We start from the raw sequence: 22,196 nt of genomic DNA, 5'->3' as shown, positions 1-22,196 counted from the left end.
CATGGTGCATCCACCCATAAGTGAGGCTTCTCTCATGGCCACAAGAGGGTCCTGCTTTTATACCCTGTCCTGGGTTTAACAGTAGCAGTCAGGTTTTTTTCCTTCTTAGTAGCTGGTGCAGCGCTGTGTTTTGACTTTCAGCCTGGGAAGAGAGCTGATAACACCGATTGTTTTTAATTGTTGTTAAGTTATGTTTACCCTGACTAAGGACTTTGTGAGTCTCATGCTCTGCCAGGGACGAGGGGAGGCTGGAAGCAGAGACAGGACACCTGAACCAAGTTAGCCAAAGAGGTATTCCATACCACAGCACGTCATGCCCAGGGAGGTAACTGGGAGTTACCCGGAAGGGCACGGTCTCTCTTCGGCAGGGGGGAGTCAAACTCGTTCGGCGGTGGTATCGTATTCTCTTCTCTTGTTATTTTCTCTTATCATTATTATCATTGGTGGTAGCAATAGTGATTTGTGTTATACCTTAGTTACTTGGCTATTCTTATCTCAACCCATGGGAGTTACATCCTCTCGATTCTCCTCCCCATGCCTCCGGGGGGGGGGGGCAGAAGGAAAGAAAGAGTGAGTAAAGGCGGGGGGAGTGAATGGACGAGCTGTGTGGCTCAGTTTAAACCATGACAGTTCTTGGCACCCAACGTGGGGCACGAGGGGTTAAGATAACGACAGATCTGACCAGAGTGTATCTAATCATATTTGTAATAAGTATTCATTGTTTTAGATTAATACTCACTCGTCACAATGCTGATTTATTGGCTCTCAAAGTTGTTCCTCTTGATCCCACTGTTTCAGTATATCGTACATTACTTAGAGCCGGTATTTGCTGTGGTAGTGTTTTTCAAGTGTAGGGCTTGGGCTAAGGTTCTTGTCTCATTGTACTTTATGGTAATGACTTGTAATACAATAGAATCATTGATCATGAAACTGATCTGGCTTATGTTCCCAGTGTGGTCACCATCTTTCTACTTTGGGAGGTATATAATGGCAGTGTTTAGTAATTACACATCTTTTTTCTCCTTCTTGGGTGGTCAACCTGTGAAGGAAACATTCTTTTACCCTCCCAGCCCCTCTCCCAGACCATTTACAGCATCATTTGAGAGTTTTGAAGTTTTTGAATGGCCTTTTAATACTGTTGAGACCTGTTTGCTGATTGTGATGGGGATCACCATGTTGGCACACATACAGAGTATGTTTTGCCCATGACCATTTCATCTGATTTCAAGAGTTAAGCAGAGTCAGGTTTGGGCCTTGTCTGGGGTTAAACAACAATATAGGAGGACCCAAGAGATTTTCCCTGAGGCTGGAAAGCCATGAGTGGCAGGGTTTGTGGGATACTATGGGCAAGTATCTAGGTCAGTGGACCCCTCCAGTACTTTGGAATTTCACCGAACAAGTGCAAAATCCAGAAGAATTAGTAAAACACATAAATGAGGTCTGTGGTCAGTCTGGCCATACCAGAGACGGACAAATCATAGAATCATGGAATCATAGAATAGATAGAGTTGGAAAGGACCTCAAGATCATCTAGTTCCAACCCCCCTGCCAAGGGCAGGGACACCTCACACTAAACCATCCCACCCAAGGCTTCGTCCAACCTGGCCTTGAACACTGCCAAGGATGGAGCACTCACAACCTCCCTGGGCAACCGATTCCAGTGTCTCACCACCCTAACAGAAAAGAACTTCCTCCTTATATCCAAACTTCCCCTGTTTAAAGTTTTAACCTGTTACCCCTTGTCCTGTCACTACAGTCCCTGATGAAGTGTCCCTCCCCAGCATCCTTATAGGCCCCCTTCAGGTACTGGAAGGCTGCTATGAGGTCTCCACGCAGCCTTCTTTTCTCCAGGCTGAACAGCCCCAACTTTCTCAGCCTATTTTCATACGGGAGGTGCTCCAGTCCCCTGATCATCCTCATGGCCCTCCTCTGGACTTGTTCCAACAGTTCCATGTCCTTTTTAAGTCGAGGACACCAGAACTGCACACAGTACTCCAGGTGAGGTCTCACAAGAGCAGAGTAGAGGGGCAGGATCACCTCCTTTGACCTGCTGGTCACACTCCTATTGATGCAGCCCAGGATACGGTTGGCTTTCTGGGCTGTGAGCGCACACTGCTGGCCCATGTTCATTTTCTCATCGACCAGCACCCCCAAGTCCTTCTCCACAGGGCCGCTCAGAATCTCTTCTTTCCCCAATCTGTAGCTGTGCCTGGGATTGCTCCGACCCAGGTGTAGGACCTTGCACTTGTCATGGTTGAACTTCATAAGGCTGATATCAGCCCACCTTACAAGCGTGTCGAGGTCCCTCTGGATGGCATCCCTTCCCTCCAGCGTATCAACCGAACCACACAGCTTGGTGTCATCGGCAAACTTGCTGAGGGGGCACTCAATCGCACTGTCCGTGTCACCAACAAAGATGTTGAAGAAGACCGGTCCCAACACCAATCCTTGAGGGACACCACTCGTTACTGCTCTCCAGCCGGACATCGAGCCATTGACCACAACTCTTTGTGTGCGGCCATCCAGCCAGTTATTTGTCCACCAAGTGGTCCATCTATCAAATTGATGTCTCTCCAATTTAGAGACAAGGATGTTGTGTGGGACAGTGTCAAATGCTTTGCACAAGTCCAGGTAGATGACATCAACTGCTTTACCCTTGTCCATCAGTTCTGTAGCCCCATCATAGAAGGCGACCAAATTGGTCAGGCAGGATCAATCCTGAGGCAGGATTTCCTCAGTAGGCCTATGTTGTCCCTAGTCTGTTTTTTGTTTGCTACGTACCTGTAGAATCCGTTCCTGTTATCCTTAACATCCCTGGCCAAGTTTAATTCTAACTGGGCCTTAGCCTTCCTAACCTGGTCCCTAGCTTCCCGGACAACATCCCTGTGCTCTTCTCAGGCCACCTGTCCTTGCTTCCACTTTTTATAAGCCTCATTTTTCCTTTGAATTTTCCTCAGCAGCTCCTTATCCATCCAAGGAGGTCTCCTGGTTCTCCTGCTGCACTTCCTTCTAGTTGGGATGCAGCACTCCTGAGCTTGTAGCAGGTGATCCTTGAATATCAGCCAAGAATCTTGGGCCCCACTGCCCTCTAGGGCTATATGCCATGGAACCTTACTAAGCAGGTTCCTGAAGAGGCCAAAGTCTGCTCTTTTGAAGTCCAGGGCAGTGAGCTTGCTACACGCTCTTCTCACTGTCCTGGGGATCTCAAATTCGACCATCTCCTGATCGCTGCATCCAAGGCTGCCCTGGAGCACCACATTCTCAACGAGCCCTTCCCTGTTGGTGAGCATGAGGTCAAGCATGGCACCTCTTCTTGTTGGCTCCTCTATTACTTGCAGAAGGAAGTTGTCTTCCACACAATCGAGGAACCTCCTGGATTGTTTGTGCCGTGCAGTACTGTCGTTCCAACAGATGTCAACATGGTTTTATGAGGGGGAAGTCATGTATGACCAACCTTATAGCCTTCTATGAGGAAGTGACTAGGTGGAGGGATGATGGTAGAGCGGTAGATGTAGTTTTTCTTGATTTCAGTAAGGCATTTGATACTGTCTCCCACAGCATCCTCATAGATAAGCTAAGGAAGTGTGGGCTTGACGATCAAGTAGTGAGGTGTATCGAGAACTGGTTGAAAGGAAGAAGGCAGAGAGTTGTGGTCAATGGCGCAGAATCTGGCTGGAGGTCTGTGACTAGTGGAGTCCCTCAGGGGTCGGTGCTGGGACCGGTGCTGTTTAATATTTTCATCAATGACCTGGATGAGGGAACTGAGTGCACCATCAGCAAGTTCGCTGATGACACAAAACTGGGAGGAGTGGCTGACACACCAGAAGGCTGTGCTGCCATTCAGCGAGACCTGGACAGGCTGGAGAGTTGGGCGGGGAGAAACTTGATGAAATTTAACAAGGGCAAGTGTAGAGTCTTGCATCTGGGGAAGAACAACCCCATGTACCAGTACAGGTTGGGGGTTGACCTGCTGGAAAGTAGCGAAGGGGAAAGGGACCTGGGGGTCCTGGTGGATAGGAGGATGACCATGAGCCAGCAATGTGCTCTTGCGGCCAAGAAGGCAAATGGCATCTTAGGGTGCATTAGAAAGGGTGTGGTTAGTAGGTCAAGAGAGGTTCTCCCCCCCTCTACTCAGCCTTGGTGAGGCCGCATCTGGAATATTGCGTCCAGTTCTGGGCCCCTCTGTTCAAGAAGGACAGGGAATTGCTTGAAGGAGTCCAGCGCAGAGCCACAAAGATGATTAAGGGAGTGGAACATCTCCCTTATGAGGAGAGGCTGAGGGAGCTGGGTCTCTTTAGCTTGGAGAAGAGGAGACTGAGGGGTGACCTCATCAATGTTTACAAATATGTAAAGGGTGGGTGTCAGGATGATGGAGCTAGGCTTTTTTCAGTGATATCCAGTGATAGGACAAGGGGCAATGGGTGTAAACTGGAGCATAGGAAGTTCCACGTTAACATCAGGAAGAACTTCTTTACTGTAAGAGTGACAGAGCACTGGAACAGGTTGCCCAGGGGGGTTGTGGAGTCTCCTACACTGGAGATATTCAAGGCCCGCCTGGACAAGTTCCTGTGTGATGTACTGTAGGTTACCCTGCTCTTGCGGGGGGGTTGGACTAGATGATCTTTTGAGGTCCCTTCCAACCCTTGGGATTCTGTGATTCTGTGGTTGAAATCCCCCATGAGAACAAGGGCCTGTGAGCGTGAAGCTTTTGCTATCTGTCTGTAGAGTGCTTCATCCACAGGTTATCCTTGATCAGGCGTCCTTTATCAGCTCCCCACAGCAATGTCTCCCATAGCTGTTCTCCCTTTAAGTCTGACCCACAAACTCTCTGTAAACTGCTCACCTGTCCCCAGACAGAGTTCCATACTCTCCAGCCTATCCCTAACATAAAGGGCAAATCCCTCTCCCCGCGTACCAGACCTGTCTTTTCTAAAGAGCCTGTAACCTTCCATTCCAACACTCCAGTCATAGGAGCCATCCCACCATGTTTCTGTGATGCCTATTATATCATACCCATGTAGATGTGCACAAATCTCTGTTTCCTCTTGTTTGTTCCCCATGCTACGGGCGTTTGTATAGAGGTATCTGAGCTGAGCTCCAAATGAAGCCGGCTCATTAGCTGGAGCAGCTGGAATATATCTACATTGCTCCGAGCATTTATTATAGGTGCTGGCAACTGACTGGGTGTGTTGAGATGGAATGATGCCCCCCTCCCCCAACACATCTAGTTTAAAGCCTCCTTGACCAGTCTGGCAAACCTCCTACCAAAACTGTTCTTCCCCTTCTTTACCAGAGCAGCTCCACCAGCCCCCAGTAGACCTGGCATACTAACTTCAGTCCTATGTTCAAGACACCCAAACCCCTGACTATGACACCACCCTTTTAACCATTTATTAAACTGGCTAGTCCTCCTAGCTTTTTTTTAGGTCCTCCCCTGTGTCCTCGAGAATTGACAAAAAGACTATCTGAGCTCCAGAGCCCCTAACCACCTCTCCCAGGGCTCTGTAGTCTTTCTTTATGGTCCTCAGTCTACTACTATCTATATCCCTAGCACCCACATGGATCACCAGGAGTGGGTAATAGTCCGTGGGACTTACTAGAGCAGGCAGCCTCTCTGTAACATCCCTGATCCGTGCTCCTGGTAGGCAGCACACCTCCCTCGAGACGGGGTCAGGCCGACAGACGAGTCCTTCTGTCCCTTTTAAAGTAGAGTCCCCTACTACTATGACCCACCGCTTTTTCTTGGCAACGCCAGTAGAGATCTTTACCTGTGCATCAGCCAGCTGTTTCTGTTGCAAGCGTGTTTCCTCATTAGCTTCCTGCAGGACAGCAAAGCGGTTCTGTGTGGGGACAACAGATTTAGGAGGAAGACCCTTGCTTTTAATTGTCCTCTTCCTCCTTCTTTTGTTGTTTTTTTTTTTGTCATTAATTCCCAACTTCCTGGGTAGTGGCCTCCTTCTTTCCTTCATGAGCTGGAGGGGAAGCTTGAGGCCCCTGCACAATTTGGGGCTGGAGCAAGCAGCCCTGCTTCCTCTCAGTTGCCCTGACATCTTGCAGCCCCTTAATAGCATTCCGCAGCTCAGCCACCTGCTGCAGGAGGACCTCCACCAGGGAGCACCGGGTGCAGCCCTGCCCATTGTGTACCTTTCCCTCACAAGACCAGTGAAGGCATTCCCTACACTCCGAGCTCTGCACTCCAGCTTCTCCAGGCTGAACAGCCCCAACTTTCTCAGCCTATTTTCATACGGGAGGTGCTCCAGTCCCCTGATCATCCTCATGGCCCTCTTCTGGACTTGTTCCAACAGTTCCATGTCCTTTTTATGTTGAGGACACCAGAACTGCAGACAGTACTCCAGGTGAGGTCTCACAAGAGCAGAGTAGAGGGGCAGGATCACCACATTCAACCTGCTGGTCACGCTCCTTTTGATGCAGCCCAGGATACAGTTGGGTTTCTGGGCTGCGAGCGCACACTGCTGGCCCATGTTCATTTTCTCATCTACCAGCACCCCCAAGTCCTTCTCCGCAGGGCCGCTCTGAATGTCTTCTTTGCCCAATCTGTAGCTGTGCCTGGGATTGCTCCGACCCAGGTGTAGGACCTTGCACTTGTCATGGTTGAACTTCATAAGGTTGGCATCAGCCCATCTCACAAGCGTGTCAAGGTCCCTCTGGATGGCATCCCTTCCCTCCAGCATATCAACCGGACCACACAGCTTGGTGTCATCGGCAAACTTGCTGAGGGCACACTCAATCCCACTGTCCATGTTGTTACTGGTCTCCAGCCGGACATAGAGCCATTGACCACAACTCTTAGTGTGCGGCCATCCAGCCAATTCTTTATCCACCGAATGGTCCATCCATCAAATTGATATCTCTCCAATTTAGAGACAAGGATGTGGTGTGGGACAGTGTCAAACGCTTTGCACAAGTCCAGGTAGATGACATCAACTGCTTTACCCTTGTCCATCAGTTCTGTAGCCCCATCATAGAAGGCTACCAAAGTGGTCAGGCAGGATTTCCCCTTAGTGAAGCCATGCTGGCTGTCACCAAGCACCTTGTTGTTTTTCATGTGCCTTAGCATGCTGTCCAGGAGAATGTGCTCCAAGATTTTACCAGGCACAGAGGTGAGACTGACTGGTCTGTAATTCCCCAGGTCTTCCATTTTCCCTTTCTTGTAAATGGGGGTTATATTTCCCTTTTTCCAGTCATCGGGAACTTAACCTGACTGCCATGGTTTTTCAAAATACGATGGCCAGTGGCTTAGCAACTTCATTCGCCAGCTCCTTCAGGACCCGCGGATGGATTTCATCAGGTCCCAGGGGCTTGTGCACGTTCAGATTTTTAAGATGGTCTCGAACCAGATCCTCTTCTACAGTGGGCCCAAGGTCTTCATTCTCACAGTCCCTGATTTTGCCTTCTAAGACCTGGGTGGTGCAGTCAGAGCCTTTGCCAGTGAAGACCGAGGCAAAGAAGTCATGGAGTAAATGGGCTGCACTAATAATCAACGAGATCAAATAGGAAATCCCAGTCGTCCAGGCATTCTAGAAGTCATCATGGACTGGCCAGAGGGCAAAGATTTTGGAATGTCACCAGAGGAGGAGGTGATGCGTGCTGAAGAGGCCCAACCATATAACAAACTGTCAGAAAGTGAAAAACAGTATGCCTTGTTTACTGATGAGTCCTGCCGTACTGTGGGAAAGCATCGGAGATTGAAGGCAGCTGTATGGAGTCCTCAATGACAAGTTGCAGAAACTGCTGAAGGAGAGGGTGAATCGAGTCAATTTGCTGAGGTGAAAGCCATCCAGCTGGCCCTGGACATTGCTGAACAAGAAAAGTGGCCATTACTTTATCTTTGTACTAACTCATCGATGGTGGCACATGCCCTGTGGGGGTGGTTGCAGCAATGGAAGCAGAGCAACTGGCAATGCAGAGGTAAACCCATCTGGGCTGCTGCACTGTGGCAAGATATCACTGCCCGGGTGCAGAACCTGGTGATGAAGGTACGCCATGTAGATGCACATGTACCCAAGAGTTGGGCCACTGAGGAACACCAGAACCACCAACAGGAGGATAATGCTGCTAAGATTGAAGTGGCTCAGATGGACTTAGATTTGCAACATAAAGGTGAATTATTTTTGGCCCAGTGGGCCCATGACACTTCAGGCCATCAGGGCAGAGATGCAACATATAGATGGGCTCGTGACCAAGGGGTGGACTTAACAATGGACACTATTGCCCAGGTTATTCATGAGTGTGAAACATGTGCTGCAATTAAACAAGCCAAACGGTTAAAGCCTCTTTGGTATGGAGGACGATGGCTGAAGTACAAATATGGGGAGGCCTGGCAGATTGATTATATCACACTACCACCAACCCGCCAAGGCAAGTGCCATGTGCTTACTATGGTGGAAGCAACCACCGGATTCCTGGAAACATACGCTGTGCCCCACGCCACTGCCCGAAACACTATCCTGGGCCTTGAGAATCAGATTTTGTGGTGACACAGTACCCCAGAGAGAATTGAGTCAGACAATGGGAATCATTTCCGGAATAACCTTATAGACACTTGGGCCAAAGAGCATGGCATTGAGTGGGTATATCGCATCCCCTACCATGCACCAGCCTCTGGGAAAATCAAACAGTACAATGGGCTGTTAAAAACCACACTGAGAGCAATGGGTGGGGGAACTTTCAAGCATTGGGATACACACTTACCAAAGGCCACCTGGTTGGTCAACACCAGAGGATTGGCCAACAGAGCTGGCCCAGCCCAGTCAGAACTTTTACATATTGTAGAGGGGGACAAAGTTCCTGTGGTGCACATAAAGAATTTGCTGGGGAAGACAGTCTGGGTTATTCCTGCTTCAGGTAAAGGCAAACCCACTGGTGGGATTGCTTTTGCTCAGGGACCTGGATATACTTGGTGGGTAATGAGGGATGATGGGGAAGCCTGATGTGTATCTCAGGGGGATTTGATTTTAGGGGAAAACAGTCAATGAACTTGCTGTTGCCTGCTGTGTAATACTTTTATAGCCCATCAACTAGATGTCTTCAGGTCACCAGCAACTGGCCCTGACTTCCCTCGAATCATCATCCCAACAGAGAATGAATTTTGATAGAACCAGATGAGTTCTGTAGTGAAGGAACGATTATTATCAGCAGGCAATGATCCAACACTGCACACTGTTAGTTCCCATCCAACAACATCCTTTGTTATGTCTCTCAGACATGAGAGTTAATCAACTCTCAGGTAGGTTCCCAGCCATTACATACATTCGGTCCTTTGATTCCCAATCATGACAGAGATACTTGTGACACAATGTCTCATAATTGGTACCATACACAGCAATTCCATATTGTTAATGAGTGTAACAACTATTATGCACACTGAGGGATGCTATAGTTATATTCCCAAATACTACTACTCAGGTGGTATACATTTTCAGTACTATCAGCACAGTGAATATAAGAACTAGAAAGTTTACAACATGTGATAGCAACAACACTAGCATTAGCTATAGTTACTACATCTTAATCCATTTGATGTTGTACAGACAATTATTAGTAGCATTTTTCTAACAGACTTGTTTTCTGACCATGTATTCCTGAGGAAATGTTGAACTTGCTACAATGGCAAGGTTCATTCACATTACAGTTGCAATTATCTTGTCTGCAAGATCTGGTGCCACTCTTCCATCTCCAGCACACAAGCGAGATGTCAGTCCTTTTCAGATATCTTCCTGGGGTAATGGCATCTCCCAAAGGGGCCATAAGACATATGAGGATGGCTAGGATCTGTAATTTCTGTAAAACACAAAACTAAAACATAATAATATCATTCTCTTAAATAACATTTTTTCTCAGGGACATATTCCCATTTTTCTTGTATGGATTTAATCACTAATACTGCATTGTCTTTTCCAGTGGCAATAATTTCAGCCAGCTCAGGTGGGACGTTGCATGTGTGAACTCAAACTTTAGCTCCACTATTCAGTTGCTCAGTGGATCCAAATCCACAGTTCCCTTCATCTGTAGTTATCTGTGGGGCTTCTCCCCTTCTCACTTGTGTTTTCACCACAGGCAAAATTGACATTTGGGCAACATGGTCTCATGGCTGGATTAATATATCTTGATCTCTGCTATTCAACAAAATCACCTTGATCTCCCCTTGATAATCGGAATCGATTATGCCCCCAAGTATTTGAATACTTTTGGTAGCCAAAGTGGACCTTGGGGCTATCAAACCAAAGTAACCTGATGGAATATATACTCCAATACCAGTATTAATGACACAAATGCCTCCGGTGTTCAATCTATGCATTTGTAAAGTGTACAAATCTAAACCGGCAGCATCTGGAATCACTCGATAAAGTGCTAAAGCTTCCTCCTTTACTTCCCAGTATATGAGGGTCTCTGCCACTGTTAATGGTTTTATTTGCAAATTAGGAGTAGTCATCCTCATCAAAGGGGTTTCCATTTCCCAAATGGGTCTGTTGTTCAATATCTGTAGTGCTTCAGGCAAATGGTCTCTCCACGTGTTTAATTTGCCTCCCCCCAGTTTCTTCAACTGTTCCCTAAGCAAGCCATTCATCCATTCAATTCATCCGGCAGCTTGTGGATAATATGGTATATGAAATATCCATTCAATGTTGTTCATATCAGCAAATTGTTGTACCTTCTGGTTTTTAAAGTGATAACCATTGTCGCTCTGAATTTGCAAAGGAATGCCATAGTATAAAATAATCAATTCTGGTGTTTTAATTGTACTATCCTGGGTTGCTCGTCTACATGGATGTGTTATTAAATATCCAGAGTATTTGTCCACGGCTGTACACACATATCGACAACCCTGATGGGCCGGCAGAGGACCTATATAATCCATTTGCCAGATTTGCCCTAGTAATTTTCCCTGATTCAATTGCCTTCGTACTATATGTGGTACGGTCCTTTGCTGTGTAAGTTGGCAGATGGGGCACTGGGCTATCACCGTTTTAATGATATCTGAATTTATAACAATTCCGTGGTCCTGGGCCCACCTGTGGCTTTCTCTCCAAGATGTCTGCATTTCTGGTGTGCCCATTTGGCCAGACCCATCTGTTGTTCGCAATAAGGGTCATCACCACAACTTGGGAGATTTTTGCTTGTCCATCTACAACAGAATTATACCATCATTCTAGGGTGTCGGCTCCACAGTGGGCATCTACATGGAACACTGTGTCTTGAGCTTGTTGGATGAATGCCCAAATATCTTGCCACAATTCCTTCCCCCATACTTCTTTGGAAAGGATCCTGGGGAGGGACATTAGGGACTGTAGTGATAGGACACTATATTCCTTGGATATAAGGAAGAAGTTCTTTATTGTAAGGGTGGTGAGGCACTGGAATGGGTTGCCCAAGGAAGTTGTGAATGCTCCGTCCCTGGTGGTATTCAAGTCCAGGTTGGACAGAGCCTTGGGTGACATGGTTTAGTGTGAGGTGTCCCTGCCCATGGCAGGGGGTTGGAACTAGATGATCTTAACACATATGAGATCAGTTTCATGATCAATGAGTCTATTGTATTACAAGTCATTACCATCAAGTACAGTGAAACGAGAACCTCAGCTCGTTTCAACCCCAAAGCCGATAAAAACTAAAACAGCAAATACTGGCTGTAAGTAAGGTATGACATGCTGATAGTCTGAGACCAAGCACAACAACTCCAAGAGCAAATAAATCAACATTGTGATAAGTGACTATTAATCTGAAACAATGAATGCTTATCACAAATATGATTACCCACACTCTGGTCAGATCTGTCATTATCTCAACCCTTTGTGCCCCACATTGGGTGCCACAAAGGACTGTCATAGTTCAAGCCCAGCCTGTAACTCAGAACCATGCAGCCACTCTCTCACTCCCCCCCTTCCCCCCCCCCCCCCCCCGAAGGGATGGAGAGGAGAATCGAAAGAATGTAAATCCCACAGGTTGAGATAAGAACAGGCCAGTAACTAAGTGTCGTGGTTTAAACCCAACCACAAACCTCATTCACTCACTCCCCCCCTTCTTGCCCTCCCCCTGATCCCGGAGGGACGGAGAGGAGAATCGAAAAGAAGGCAACTCCCACGGGTTGAGATAAGAACAGTTTAGTAACTAAGGTATAACACAAATCACTACTGCTACCACCAATAATAATAATGATAAAGGAAGTAATGAGAGGAAAGAATACAACACTTCAACACCAGCCGACCTGTAACTCACCCCACTCCCCCCAGCCAAGCACCGACCAATACCTCGTCCAACCCCTCAGTCCACCTAGCCCTTCCGGGTAACTCCCAGTTATGGGATGCTACGTGGGCATGACGTGCTGTGGTATGGAATACCTCTTTGGTCAGTTTTGGGTCAGGTCTCCTGTCTCTGCTTCCTCCCAGCTTTCCCTCCTCCCTGGCAGAGCATGAGGCTCAGAAAGTCCTTGGCCAGACCAAACATTTGAGCAGCAACTAAAAACATCTTCCCAGGCCAAAAAATCAAAACACAGCACTGCACTAGGTGGAAAGGAGGAAAATGACTGTTACTGCTGAACCAAGGACACTAAGGTATAACACAAACCACTACTGCTACCACCAATAATAATAATAAGGGAAATAACAAGGGGAGAGAATATAAAACTAAAAAGGGAAGGGAAAAAACAACAGTAAACACAAGTGATGCACAATACAATTGCTCACTGACCTGAGCAGCAATCTGGGCCTTCCAGGTGACTCCCCCCAGTTTATATACTGGGCGTGACGTGCTGTGGTATGAAATACCCCTTTGGCTTCCTTGGGTCAGGTGTCCTGTCTCTGCTTCCTCCCAGCTTCTTGTGCCCATCCTCACTGGCAGAGCATGAGAGACTGAAAAGTCCTTGATCAGAGTAAGCATTACTTAGCAACAACTAAAAGATTGGTGTGTTATCAGCATTGTTCTCAGACTAAAGCCAAAACATAGCACTGCACTAGCTACTAAGAAGGAGAAAAATAACTGTTACAGCTGAACCCAGGACACTCATCATGCCCCAAGCTCTGCTGGGCAACAGCAAGCTAACAGAAGGCAGCAAGGGCCAGGCTCCTGTGGCCACAGAGCACTAAACCCGGTTGTCATTTCTTATTTGATAGATGGCACTGAGAGAACCATCTGAGTGGGTTTCTAGGCCTCCAGATCACAGCAGATGGGACACCCACACAGGTTGGGACACATGAACCCTCCTCATCCCCAGTCCCTGTTCCTGCCACCTTGATCATGAATGTCTCCATCTTAGAGCCTGTCACGCATACCACGTTTGGAGTCTGTACATCTTGGTTGTTCATGAAGCCCATCCCCATGGCACTCTGGCACATGTAGAAGCCTTATGTCTCTAGCCCCAGCATATTGTCCATGTCACCACATCTTTCAGAGGATGGCTGCTGTGGGTGGGAGTGCTGACTACAGCCAGCTTGTAGCATGGATGGATGCAACCCTGTGTGTGCCTGGGGTCCTGGGGAAGCCCTTGGGATACCTGTGACAGTGAATCATAGAATCCTAGAATGGTTTGGGTCAGAAGAGACCTTAAAGCTCATCCAGTTCCAACCCCCTGCCACAGGCAGGGACACCTTCCACTAGACCAGGTTGCTCCAAGCCCCGTCTAACCTGGCCTTAAAAACTGCCAGGGATTGGTCAACCACAGCTTCTCTGGGCAACCTGTGCCAGGGCCTCAGCACCTTCACAGGGAAGAACTTCCTAAGAGCTCATCTCAATCTCCCCTCTGACAGGTTAAAGCCATTCCCCCTTGTCCTGTCCCTACAGGCCCTTGTCAAAAGCCCCTCTCCAGATTTCTTGTCAGCCCCTTTTAGGTATTAGAAGGGGCCTACAAGATGTATGCAGATGTGCACAGCTGTCTGAGATGCTGGAGGTGACAGAGCCCTGAGCCTTGGCCCCTTTGCCCCAAGCCAGGCTCTCCTGCAGCCCAAACATGGGTGATCCCTGATCCCTGCCCTGCGTGGGCAGGCAGCTGAAGAATACAGTGTGCAACATCCACAGCAGGAGCTCTGGGAGCTTTTTGAGCTAGATCTCAACTGAGACTTGCCCAAGGGTGTGCTAAGGAGTACAAGAAAGGTTTTCACTCTGTGGTCATATCATTCAGTCTCAGCTCTGCCGGGCATTAGCCATGTTTCCCTGGAAAGGCCAAGGAAGGTGGCTGGGTATGGGAATAGAACAGAGCTTCTGAAGCTCACTTCACTGACCACACTGTGTTCTTGCAGGGGAAGATGGCAAATCAGCTCACCAGGAGTTGGAGGAGACCCTGGACAGCCTCCCACAGATCTTTGTCCTAGCTAGCACGGCCAGCACAGCTTTCTGAGAAACCATACAACCCCTCTGCCATCCCTTGAGGGCCAAGGCACCACCAGGCCCGCACCACTTCTAGCAGTGCACTGCAGCTCACTACAACCACACAGATTTACAGAGCACCCATGGTGGGGAGGGGTGGGGCTTGATGCACATCCCACCCTCTGATTGCTATTTAAACCACACCAGGAGACCACCTGTCCTGCCCTGTCAGCTGCTGGAGTGGCATGAAGACTAGTAGATTTCTGGAGCTGCACTTTGGGAACCACACTGTTTGCTTTGCCTGGGCTGTAGGGACCACTGCCCTTTACCACCTGGAGTCCCCAGGACTTCAATAAAATGAGATATGAGATATTAGCATATTCTGCTGATGTTTCTTCTTTCCAGCTCCACATGCTCCTGCCCCTCCCTGGCTGTGGCTGTAGGGAATGTTGGTGATATGTGACCCCAGCCCAGAGCCTTTCCTGGTCTGTTGGGAAGCACCATGGAGGGCAGGGACAGGAGGAGCAACAGAGGAACAGACAGACTCACAGACAGAAGGTGCCACCTTTTGGTTTTGTTTGTTTGGTTTATTTTCTTTTTTATTTACAGATTTCTGCAGAAAAGGCAAAAAAATCTTTTCTATAATGTCTCTATAAATCTATATATAATGTAATTACAGAGAATGACTAATTTTGATTTAAACCAGAAATAAAACCAAACCTTTAATGATGACAGCGTCACTGTGTGGGTGGTTCTTTGCTCCCACTGCTCAGGGGCAGGAGAAGCTGGGGGTCAGTGCAGCAGGCTCGAAGGTGATGGTGGGTCTCATGGGTTATAACTGTGATTTCTGTCATTGCCTGGGTGCATCCCTGACCCACAGCTCAGCCAAGTGTTGCCAAAATTTGGGTGCTGGGCATTGGAAGTATCACCCAAGGTGGCACAAGGTAGCTACACTGAGGCTATGTGGTTGGGATGCTCAGCACAGGCAGCCCTGGTTTCTACTGTCTTCTGTACCTGTGGTGGGAAGACACCACAGGACCTGAGCCCAAGCAGGGGTCCAGAGAGCTGGGGACAGAGCTCACCCACCTGAACTGGGTTTTCAAATCCCTTCTCATGAAGATCTGGCACCTCTTGGTGCTGGTCTCATCACTGAGACACACAGATCAAAGACTTACAGAATAGTTAAGGTGGGAAGGGACCTTTGGTAATGTTTATCTACTCCCTTCTGCACAAAGCAGGGTCAGCTAGAGTCCAGGACCTCATCTAGTTGAGTTTTGAGTATCTCCAAGGATGGAGATGCCTGAACTTCTCTGGCCAACCTGTGCCAGTGCTTGACCACACTCACAGAAGACGCTTTTCTGAAGTTTAACTCAAATCTCTGTATTTCAGCTTCACTTTGGTGCTTGGTCTTTCAATGGGCACCAATGAGGAACATCTGCCTCTGCCTTCTTCACCCCCTACCAGACATAGATAAGAACCCACCTGAGCCTTCATTTTTCCAAGCAAAACAGTCCCATCTCCCTCAGCCTCTTTTTATATGACAGCTGCTCCAATCCCTTAATCATTTTATGGTCCTGGGAGGGGAGTTACAGCAGCAAGGATGCCCCAAAAGGCAGCAGGGGCAGGGGCCCCCATGGTACCACCAGCCACCCATGCCGGAGCAGGCTGCAGAGCATGTCCTGGTGCATGGGGTTTCCCAGATGGAACACCACCTTAGAGTAACCACTTTGAGATGCAGTTTTATCTGCAGATGGGATTGTGGGAAGGATGTAACCAAAGGATACTTTACTGCATCACTGCTCACTGAGCCTTCTTCCACCTGCTTTGGGGGCTAGACAAGCCCCAGGAGGGAAGCACAGTGTTTCTCTCAAAGCACTTCATCACACTGTCTGCTGCAGGCAGCAATAGATGTGGGATATGAGTACCACCTGGCACATAAAACTGTGGACAAGAGCACCTGAGAGGTGGAAAGTAGACCAGACATCTTATGTCATAGAATCCCAGACTGGTTTGGGTCAGAAGAGACCTTAAAGCTCATCCAGTTCCAACCCCCTACCACGAGCAGGGACACCTTCCACTAAACCAGGTTGCTCCAAGCCCCGTCTAACCTGGCCTTGAACGCTGCCAGGGATGGGGCAGCCACAGCTTCTCTGGGCACCCTGTACCAGCGCCTCAGCACCCTCACAGGGAAGAACTTCTTCCTAAGAGCTCATCTCAGTCTCCCCTCTGCCAGGTTAAAGCCATTCCCCCTTGTCCTGTCCCTACAGGCCTTTGTCAAAAGCCCCTCTCCAGATTTCTTGTCAGCCCCCTTTAGGTATTGGAAGACTGTCACAAGGTCTCCCCTGAGCCTGTTTTGGTTTCTTTTCCCCTGAATAACTCCTGGAAATAAAACTAGCCCAGGGTTCCAGTAGCCAGAGCCACAAATTCAATTCACTCACCTATGTGTGTGTCCTCCTCGCCCTGCCGAAACCTAGCCCCATCCCTGCAGCACAATTTCACCTTCTGAGATAAGCTACTCCTTGGCTGTAGAGAGATGGGAGCAGGGAGTCTTCTGTCAGGGCAGGCAGGGAGCTGCAGGTCAGGACAAAATGTCTCTGCTCCTGGAACTGCAGGTCAGGACAAAATGTCTCTGCTCCTGGAACTGCAACAAAAAATCTCATTATTTATGTGGCTTTAAGAACATTGGGGGGACTACAACAAAACAGATTAATTTAGGAATTAGCCCTTTGCTCTGAATGGGTCTATGCCAGCATCACCAAAGACATGGACATGCCCCATGAACACTGCCAGGTCACCTGGAATCGCAGGACTGCCATTTTAACTGGAATAAACTTCAAAAATACTTGTTTTTTCGGACAGCACTCACTGAAAACATTCACTGCAGTTTGCATTCTGCTTGGTTTGGTTTTTTTTAGGGCTGTGAAAGAGTAGGACAAGCATCACATGAGCCAGATGTTTGAAAGGAGGCAGGGGACTCAACTTTTCCCTCTGGGACTTACCATCTTGTCCAGCCCTTGCATAGGAACTTCAGTGCTTCACGGGGTAAACTCTGCAGCACACAGGGACACACACAGCACCACAAAGAGATTTTGCAACAGCGTATTTGCTGCTTCAAAGGAGACTGTGTGCCAGTACCACATTTGTCACCCAAATCTGTGTCAGTGCTTAAACCACCTCCCTCTGGTACAGACATGCTGGTGCTCAGCAGCTACTTGCTCTTCTTGTAGAAGCTGCAGCCTGTGGGAGGGTGTCTGTCATGCTTGCATTACCCATGTGCTCTGGCTTTGGAAAGATGTTCCTTTTCCCCACTTACTACTGGTTTTCTTTTAATCACAGGGGTGCAGATGGATTCTGGAGCACTTTGCAGTATCTATTTGTCCTGAGGAGCCCCTGCAGATCATCAGCACAAAATAACTGATGAACCAACACACCCTCCTCTTGAACAGCATCAGGGCTGGTGCAGCTGCCTATGCTGTGACACCAAGAGCACTCACCAGCCAGGATCACCCCGAGCAGGCGCTGCCACTTTGGAACAACACAAGCTCTGGCCAGCCCTTGTATAAGAAATTACTTAAATCTTGATGCAAACTAATTTTTAGGGGGTTGTAGTTTGGTAATTTCTGGTTTGAGTAGCCTCAGTGTCAGACCTCTCACCTTATCCCAGGCTTGTATGAAATCACGTTCCCAAGGCATTCACTAGGACGCTTAGAAATGATTCCAACAGCTAAGTAGTCTGGGCTGAACAACAACCTCCTTGTGATCACTGATGTGTTCCTCACAGGGCTGTCAGGCACATACATATGGGCTTGTTATCCAAGGACCACTCCTTGGGATGACAACTGGGGCCTCATTTCATTCAGAGACCAAAGTGTGCTCCAGGCAATCTCCAAGACTTAATTTAATGCTGGCTCTCAAACTCGACTACTGTCTTCCTTAGTGCTGAGTGAGGGGAGGGGGGTGGCTCCTGAGGGCTTGTACAGTGTGATGGAAGCACAGCGCTAGTAAGAGCGGGGAAGGAGGCAGGTGAGCTCGCCCTGGCTCTCGGCAAGGTGGTCAGGAGCTCCTCAGCTTCAGTTCTTGCTATTCTGCTCATGGGCAAGGCATCTGTGGGAAAGGCCTCGCTCAGGCAGCTTTTCAAGAAAGAAGGATCATCTGTGTCTGGGTGTGTAGTTCAGACAGGCTTGGAGGCTGATTTTCAGGAGCACCCACAATTAGGACTGAAGCTGGGGGGTGGGGAGCTCAAATCCTCTGCAAATCAGCTCAAAGGTGCCTCCAAGTGACAAATGCAGGATCAATAGGTCAGACCCACAGAACACACTGATAGAGATGGTTGGGGACACTTCTGGCAGAAGTCCAGGAATACGTGTTTGCCAGAACAACTCCCAGCCCTGGGTATTTAAAGGAGCATAAGAAGCAATTTTACATACAGACAGTGCTCCTCTCCATTTTGAGTCATGCCTGAACTAAGTTTTGAGCTTAAACCAGGATTCATGGCTACACACAAAAGATGTGCTGCTCTCCAAAGCATTACAGCATATGGATTGATGGGCTGACAGCTTGGGATAAATGTAACTGATTTTGAAAGAATTAATACTGCAGAATCTCATTTCCACAGAAATGTTCTTTATGCTGTACTGACTTAATTTCCCTTTACAGCAACGAAGGGAAGGCAATGGGTATGGGGTATTTTGGGATTTTAACAAAGCTTTTGATAGTCCAACAGGACTTACACTTCAAGATCCTTGTGGGTTCCTTCCAATTCTGGATATTCTATTTCTGTGATTCATATCTCTCATGCAAGGAAGACCCCAGGGGTCATGCTGTGGGCTACACCCTATCACCTCTCAGAATTAATGGCTGCTTTTTGCCATTGCTGTGTAAATAATTTTTTCTCCTTCAGCTAAGGCTGCAGAAACAGAGTTACATCCTCATGACTCAACACAGCTCATCCCCTCTGGCTGCTCTCAAGCTACAGCTCCCCATTGTATCAAATTAATGGGCTCAGCCTGGTGTCACAGTCCTCAGAAGGGAACTTGGTCTCAGTTGTCAATAGCCCCAAAAGGAGCATTGGTGCTCAGAACGCAGCCCATGGCACTGCCACCCATGCTCTGCTTCTTCACAAGGACCAGGAGAGCTTTGGTAGGAGAAACTCATAAAGCGCAGGGTCAGGATCTGGACCTTCTTGCTCACCGCTACCTCTCAGCCCAACTCCACTCTCACAGAGCAGCAGTGGGACAGCCCCTTCTCTCCAAGAATGCAGCTCAACATAAGCATTATTCAACATAAGCATTATTCAGAGTAGGATTTAGGGCCCAGGTTACACATGCTAACGTATGCTACATTTGCCTGGTGGCTTTGTTGCTTGCTAAGTGGGTTGGGGTAAAGCCTAGGCTGCTGAACAGCTTTTACTCTGTCCTGCAATGACATATAAAGAGGCAAAAATTTGGGGTGAGGGGGGAAGGAGCGAGGGAGCTGAGCTGAACTTGTCCCACCCCGCATGACGGATGGACGCACGCACACGTTTGAAGTTAGCGCGCGCCCCACGACTCCGCCTGCTTCCAACACGCCCCGTGTGATGTCCCCTCCTCTTTCCACCCCGGGCCGGCGGGTCTGCGAGCAGCCGTGTTGGCGCACGCGCGCTACTGCCGCCCGCAGCCATTTTGTGTCTGAAGCGACGGTGGGAGTGATTAAACCGCGAGTCTGGCGCCGGGTGTGGGGTGGTGGTTGAGGTGGTTTCGTGGGGTCTGGGGGGGCTAGGTGCGGGGCCGGGTCGGCGGGGCCTCGGCGGCCGGAGCGAGTTCCGTGCAGGGTGCGGGCGCAGGTAAGCGGTGGTGGGGAGGTTTGCAGTCGCTTTCTCTGGCCTCTAGGTGTCACGATGGGGCTCCGGTTCAGGTTAGGGCCCCGCAGCGGCCGTCGCAGGGGAAGCAGGGGGGCTTTGTCTCCCTCTATCGTTCCCAGGGCGGCTGGTGCTTGCTTGCCACCGCTGTCATTCCCCACAGCACGGCGCTGGGCTGCACAGGCCTCCCTTCCTGTAGTCCATTTCCTGCCGTCCATTTCCACCCGCCCAGGCCGCTAGCGGCCTCGACTCCATTTTCTTTCCTTTGTCTTCAACGCGCCGCTGGCTCTGATGACCGCCTCTTCTCTATCACGCGAGCCGCTGGCCTTCCCTTCACCTCTTGTCCCTTCCTCCCTTTCCCCCTCCTTCTCTGCTGGGCTGGGCCTGCTCCGCTTCACATCCCTCTCCTTTCTACTCCTCCTCGCCGCCTTAGCTCAAACCTTTGCGGGAGTTCGGCCCGGCGCTCTCTACCCGCTGCCTCCCTCGGTGTCTGGCCGGCTCCTGACCGCAGGGTGGTGGCTGCGTATCCCGCTCCTGCTGGCTGCCGCCTCCCTGCGTCGCTGTGTGCTGCGGACTGAGAGGCGCTGCGAGGCGCAGAGAGGGACTCGAGCTCCCTCTGCAAGACAGGCTGAGCAGCGCCATGCAGCACCGGGCCGTGGGCACGGCTGGGGGGCGCCCGCTCTCGCCGCGCTGCCCGGCCGACAACTGCCCCTTACTCCCCCCCAGCTCCGCTCCCTGTCGCTGCCGTGCCCGGGGAGCAGGTGTCCCCCCGCCATTCCGCCAGGCCCCCGTGGTGTCTTCAGGCACACCTGGTTGACAGGCTGTATTGCTTCGACATGGTACAGGCCGTGGGGCCCTCGAGGCTGCCGGGCCGGAGCCCGAAAACGCGGCACAAACCACGGGTTTATTCTCTCTTTTGCATGGGGGGTGGGAGCACAAAACTGTGTTCTTTTTCTGATGCAGAAAACGAAATCGCATATGCTGTGTCTCTAAACAGTTTGCTTTTTGTTCTTTAAATCAACTTCGGATTTCTTCAGTAAATGTATTTACACGGTGTCAGATTTGTCCTTGCCTTAGCTTTTACGAAATGCCTCTGATACAGGGGGTTTGTCGCGTTGTGTGGATCCTTTTCTGTTCAGTGCAGTCCTTAGGACTTGCCTGTTGGTGAGAATGAGCTCGATTTCCTGTTTGTGACTTATTTTTGGTTTGTGTGGGTATTTTTTTTTTGGTGGTTTTTTTTTTTGTGTGTTTTCTTTGTTTGCGGTATTTTTTTCTTATTCAGTCTTCCCCCCTTAAATAAATGCAAGGCTGCTACTCACCTCCTGCCAGTTACTGAATTCTGGTAAGCTCCAGAGGTGTTATTAGAAGCATCTGAAGTACTGTTTACTGCTTAGTGTATGTGTGTTTTGCTTTAGTGTAGGAAGTGCATAAATATTTTCCCACATTCCAGTTTATTCTGCTTCTGCAGAGCCTGCTGAATTTGTGAGAGTCTGTTGGGTATAAGAAATAACTCCATATTGTAGTCAACTGTTGTTCTTGCTTAAGCTGTACCTAATGTTTTACTTTAGAACAGAAGACATCATTAAAACTGAAGGAAGGCACAATTTTAGCATAAGGGCAAAGCAGTGTTGGGTTTTGGGTTTTGTGTTTTTGGCTGATAATTTTTTTTCTTAATTTTTTGTGTTTTACTTCCACTTTGCTTTGCTTCTGGATGTACAGGGCTAGCTCAATTTTCATGTTTACTCACTATACATGGAAAGGATGTTAGGACTCACAGAATGGTTTCATTAACATTCTTGAAACTGAGTTCCTACAGCCTCAAGTGTCTCTGCAGCCAAAATAATACAGTGAGGCTCATCCAGTTTGGGCAGAGTTTGGGACAGTGTCACTCCAGTTTGCTGGCAGCTCGTGATGAAGTGCAGGGAAAGAGTTATTTCAAGAACTGCTTTCCTTAGTAGCAGGCTGTATCTTGAATATGAATAGTGGCTAATCTGTGTGTGTTGTTCCCAGCTCTTGTGCCTGCAGTTTGATACCTGCCTGATGC

At 48.9% G+C, this 22,196-nt stretch overlaps 1 protein-coding gene and 1 pseudogene across 3 annotated transcripts in view; both read left to right on the top strand.

The window, feature by feature from the left end:
• LOC136004461 (rho family-interacting cell polarization regulator 1-like) overlaps nt 1-15,048 on the top strand; it is a 49,078-nt pseudogene extending 34,030 nt beyond the window's left edge.
• Nucleotides 15,049-19,983: 4,935 nt separating this feature from the next.
• Nucleotides 19,984-22,196, top strand: part of LOC136004349 (transcriptional repressor CTCF-like) — a 62,133-nt gene continuing 59,920 nt past the window's right edge. Inside the window, exon 1 of one of the 3 annotated variants that reach the window (XM_065660803.1) lies at nt 19,984-19,993. The gene's annotated coding sequence lies outside the window, so the exon portion shown is untranslated. Of the gene's footprint in view, nt 19,994-20,044; nt 20,138-22,196 lie in introns of those variants that run through there. The other 2 variants (XM_065660799.1, XM_065660804.1) reach the window with 2 other exon arrangements.

This window comes from Lathamus discolor, chromosome W, assembly GCF_037157495.1.
Source record: "Lathamus discolor isolate bLatDis1 chromosome W, bLatDis1.hap1, whole genome shotgun sequence".
NCBI lineage: Eukaryota > Metazoa > Chordata > Aves > Psittaciformes > Psittacidae > Lathamus > Lathamus discolor.
The sequence above is the reverse complement of the archived record's forward strand: the minus strand, read 5'-3'. Positions and strand labels throughout refer to the sequence as shown.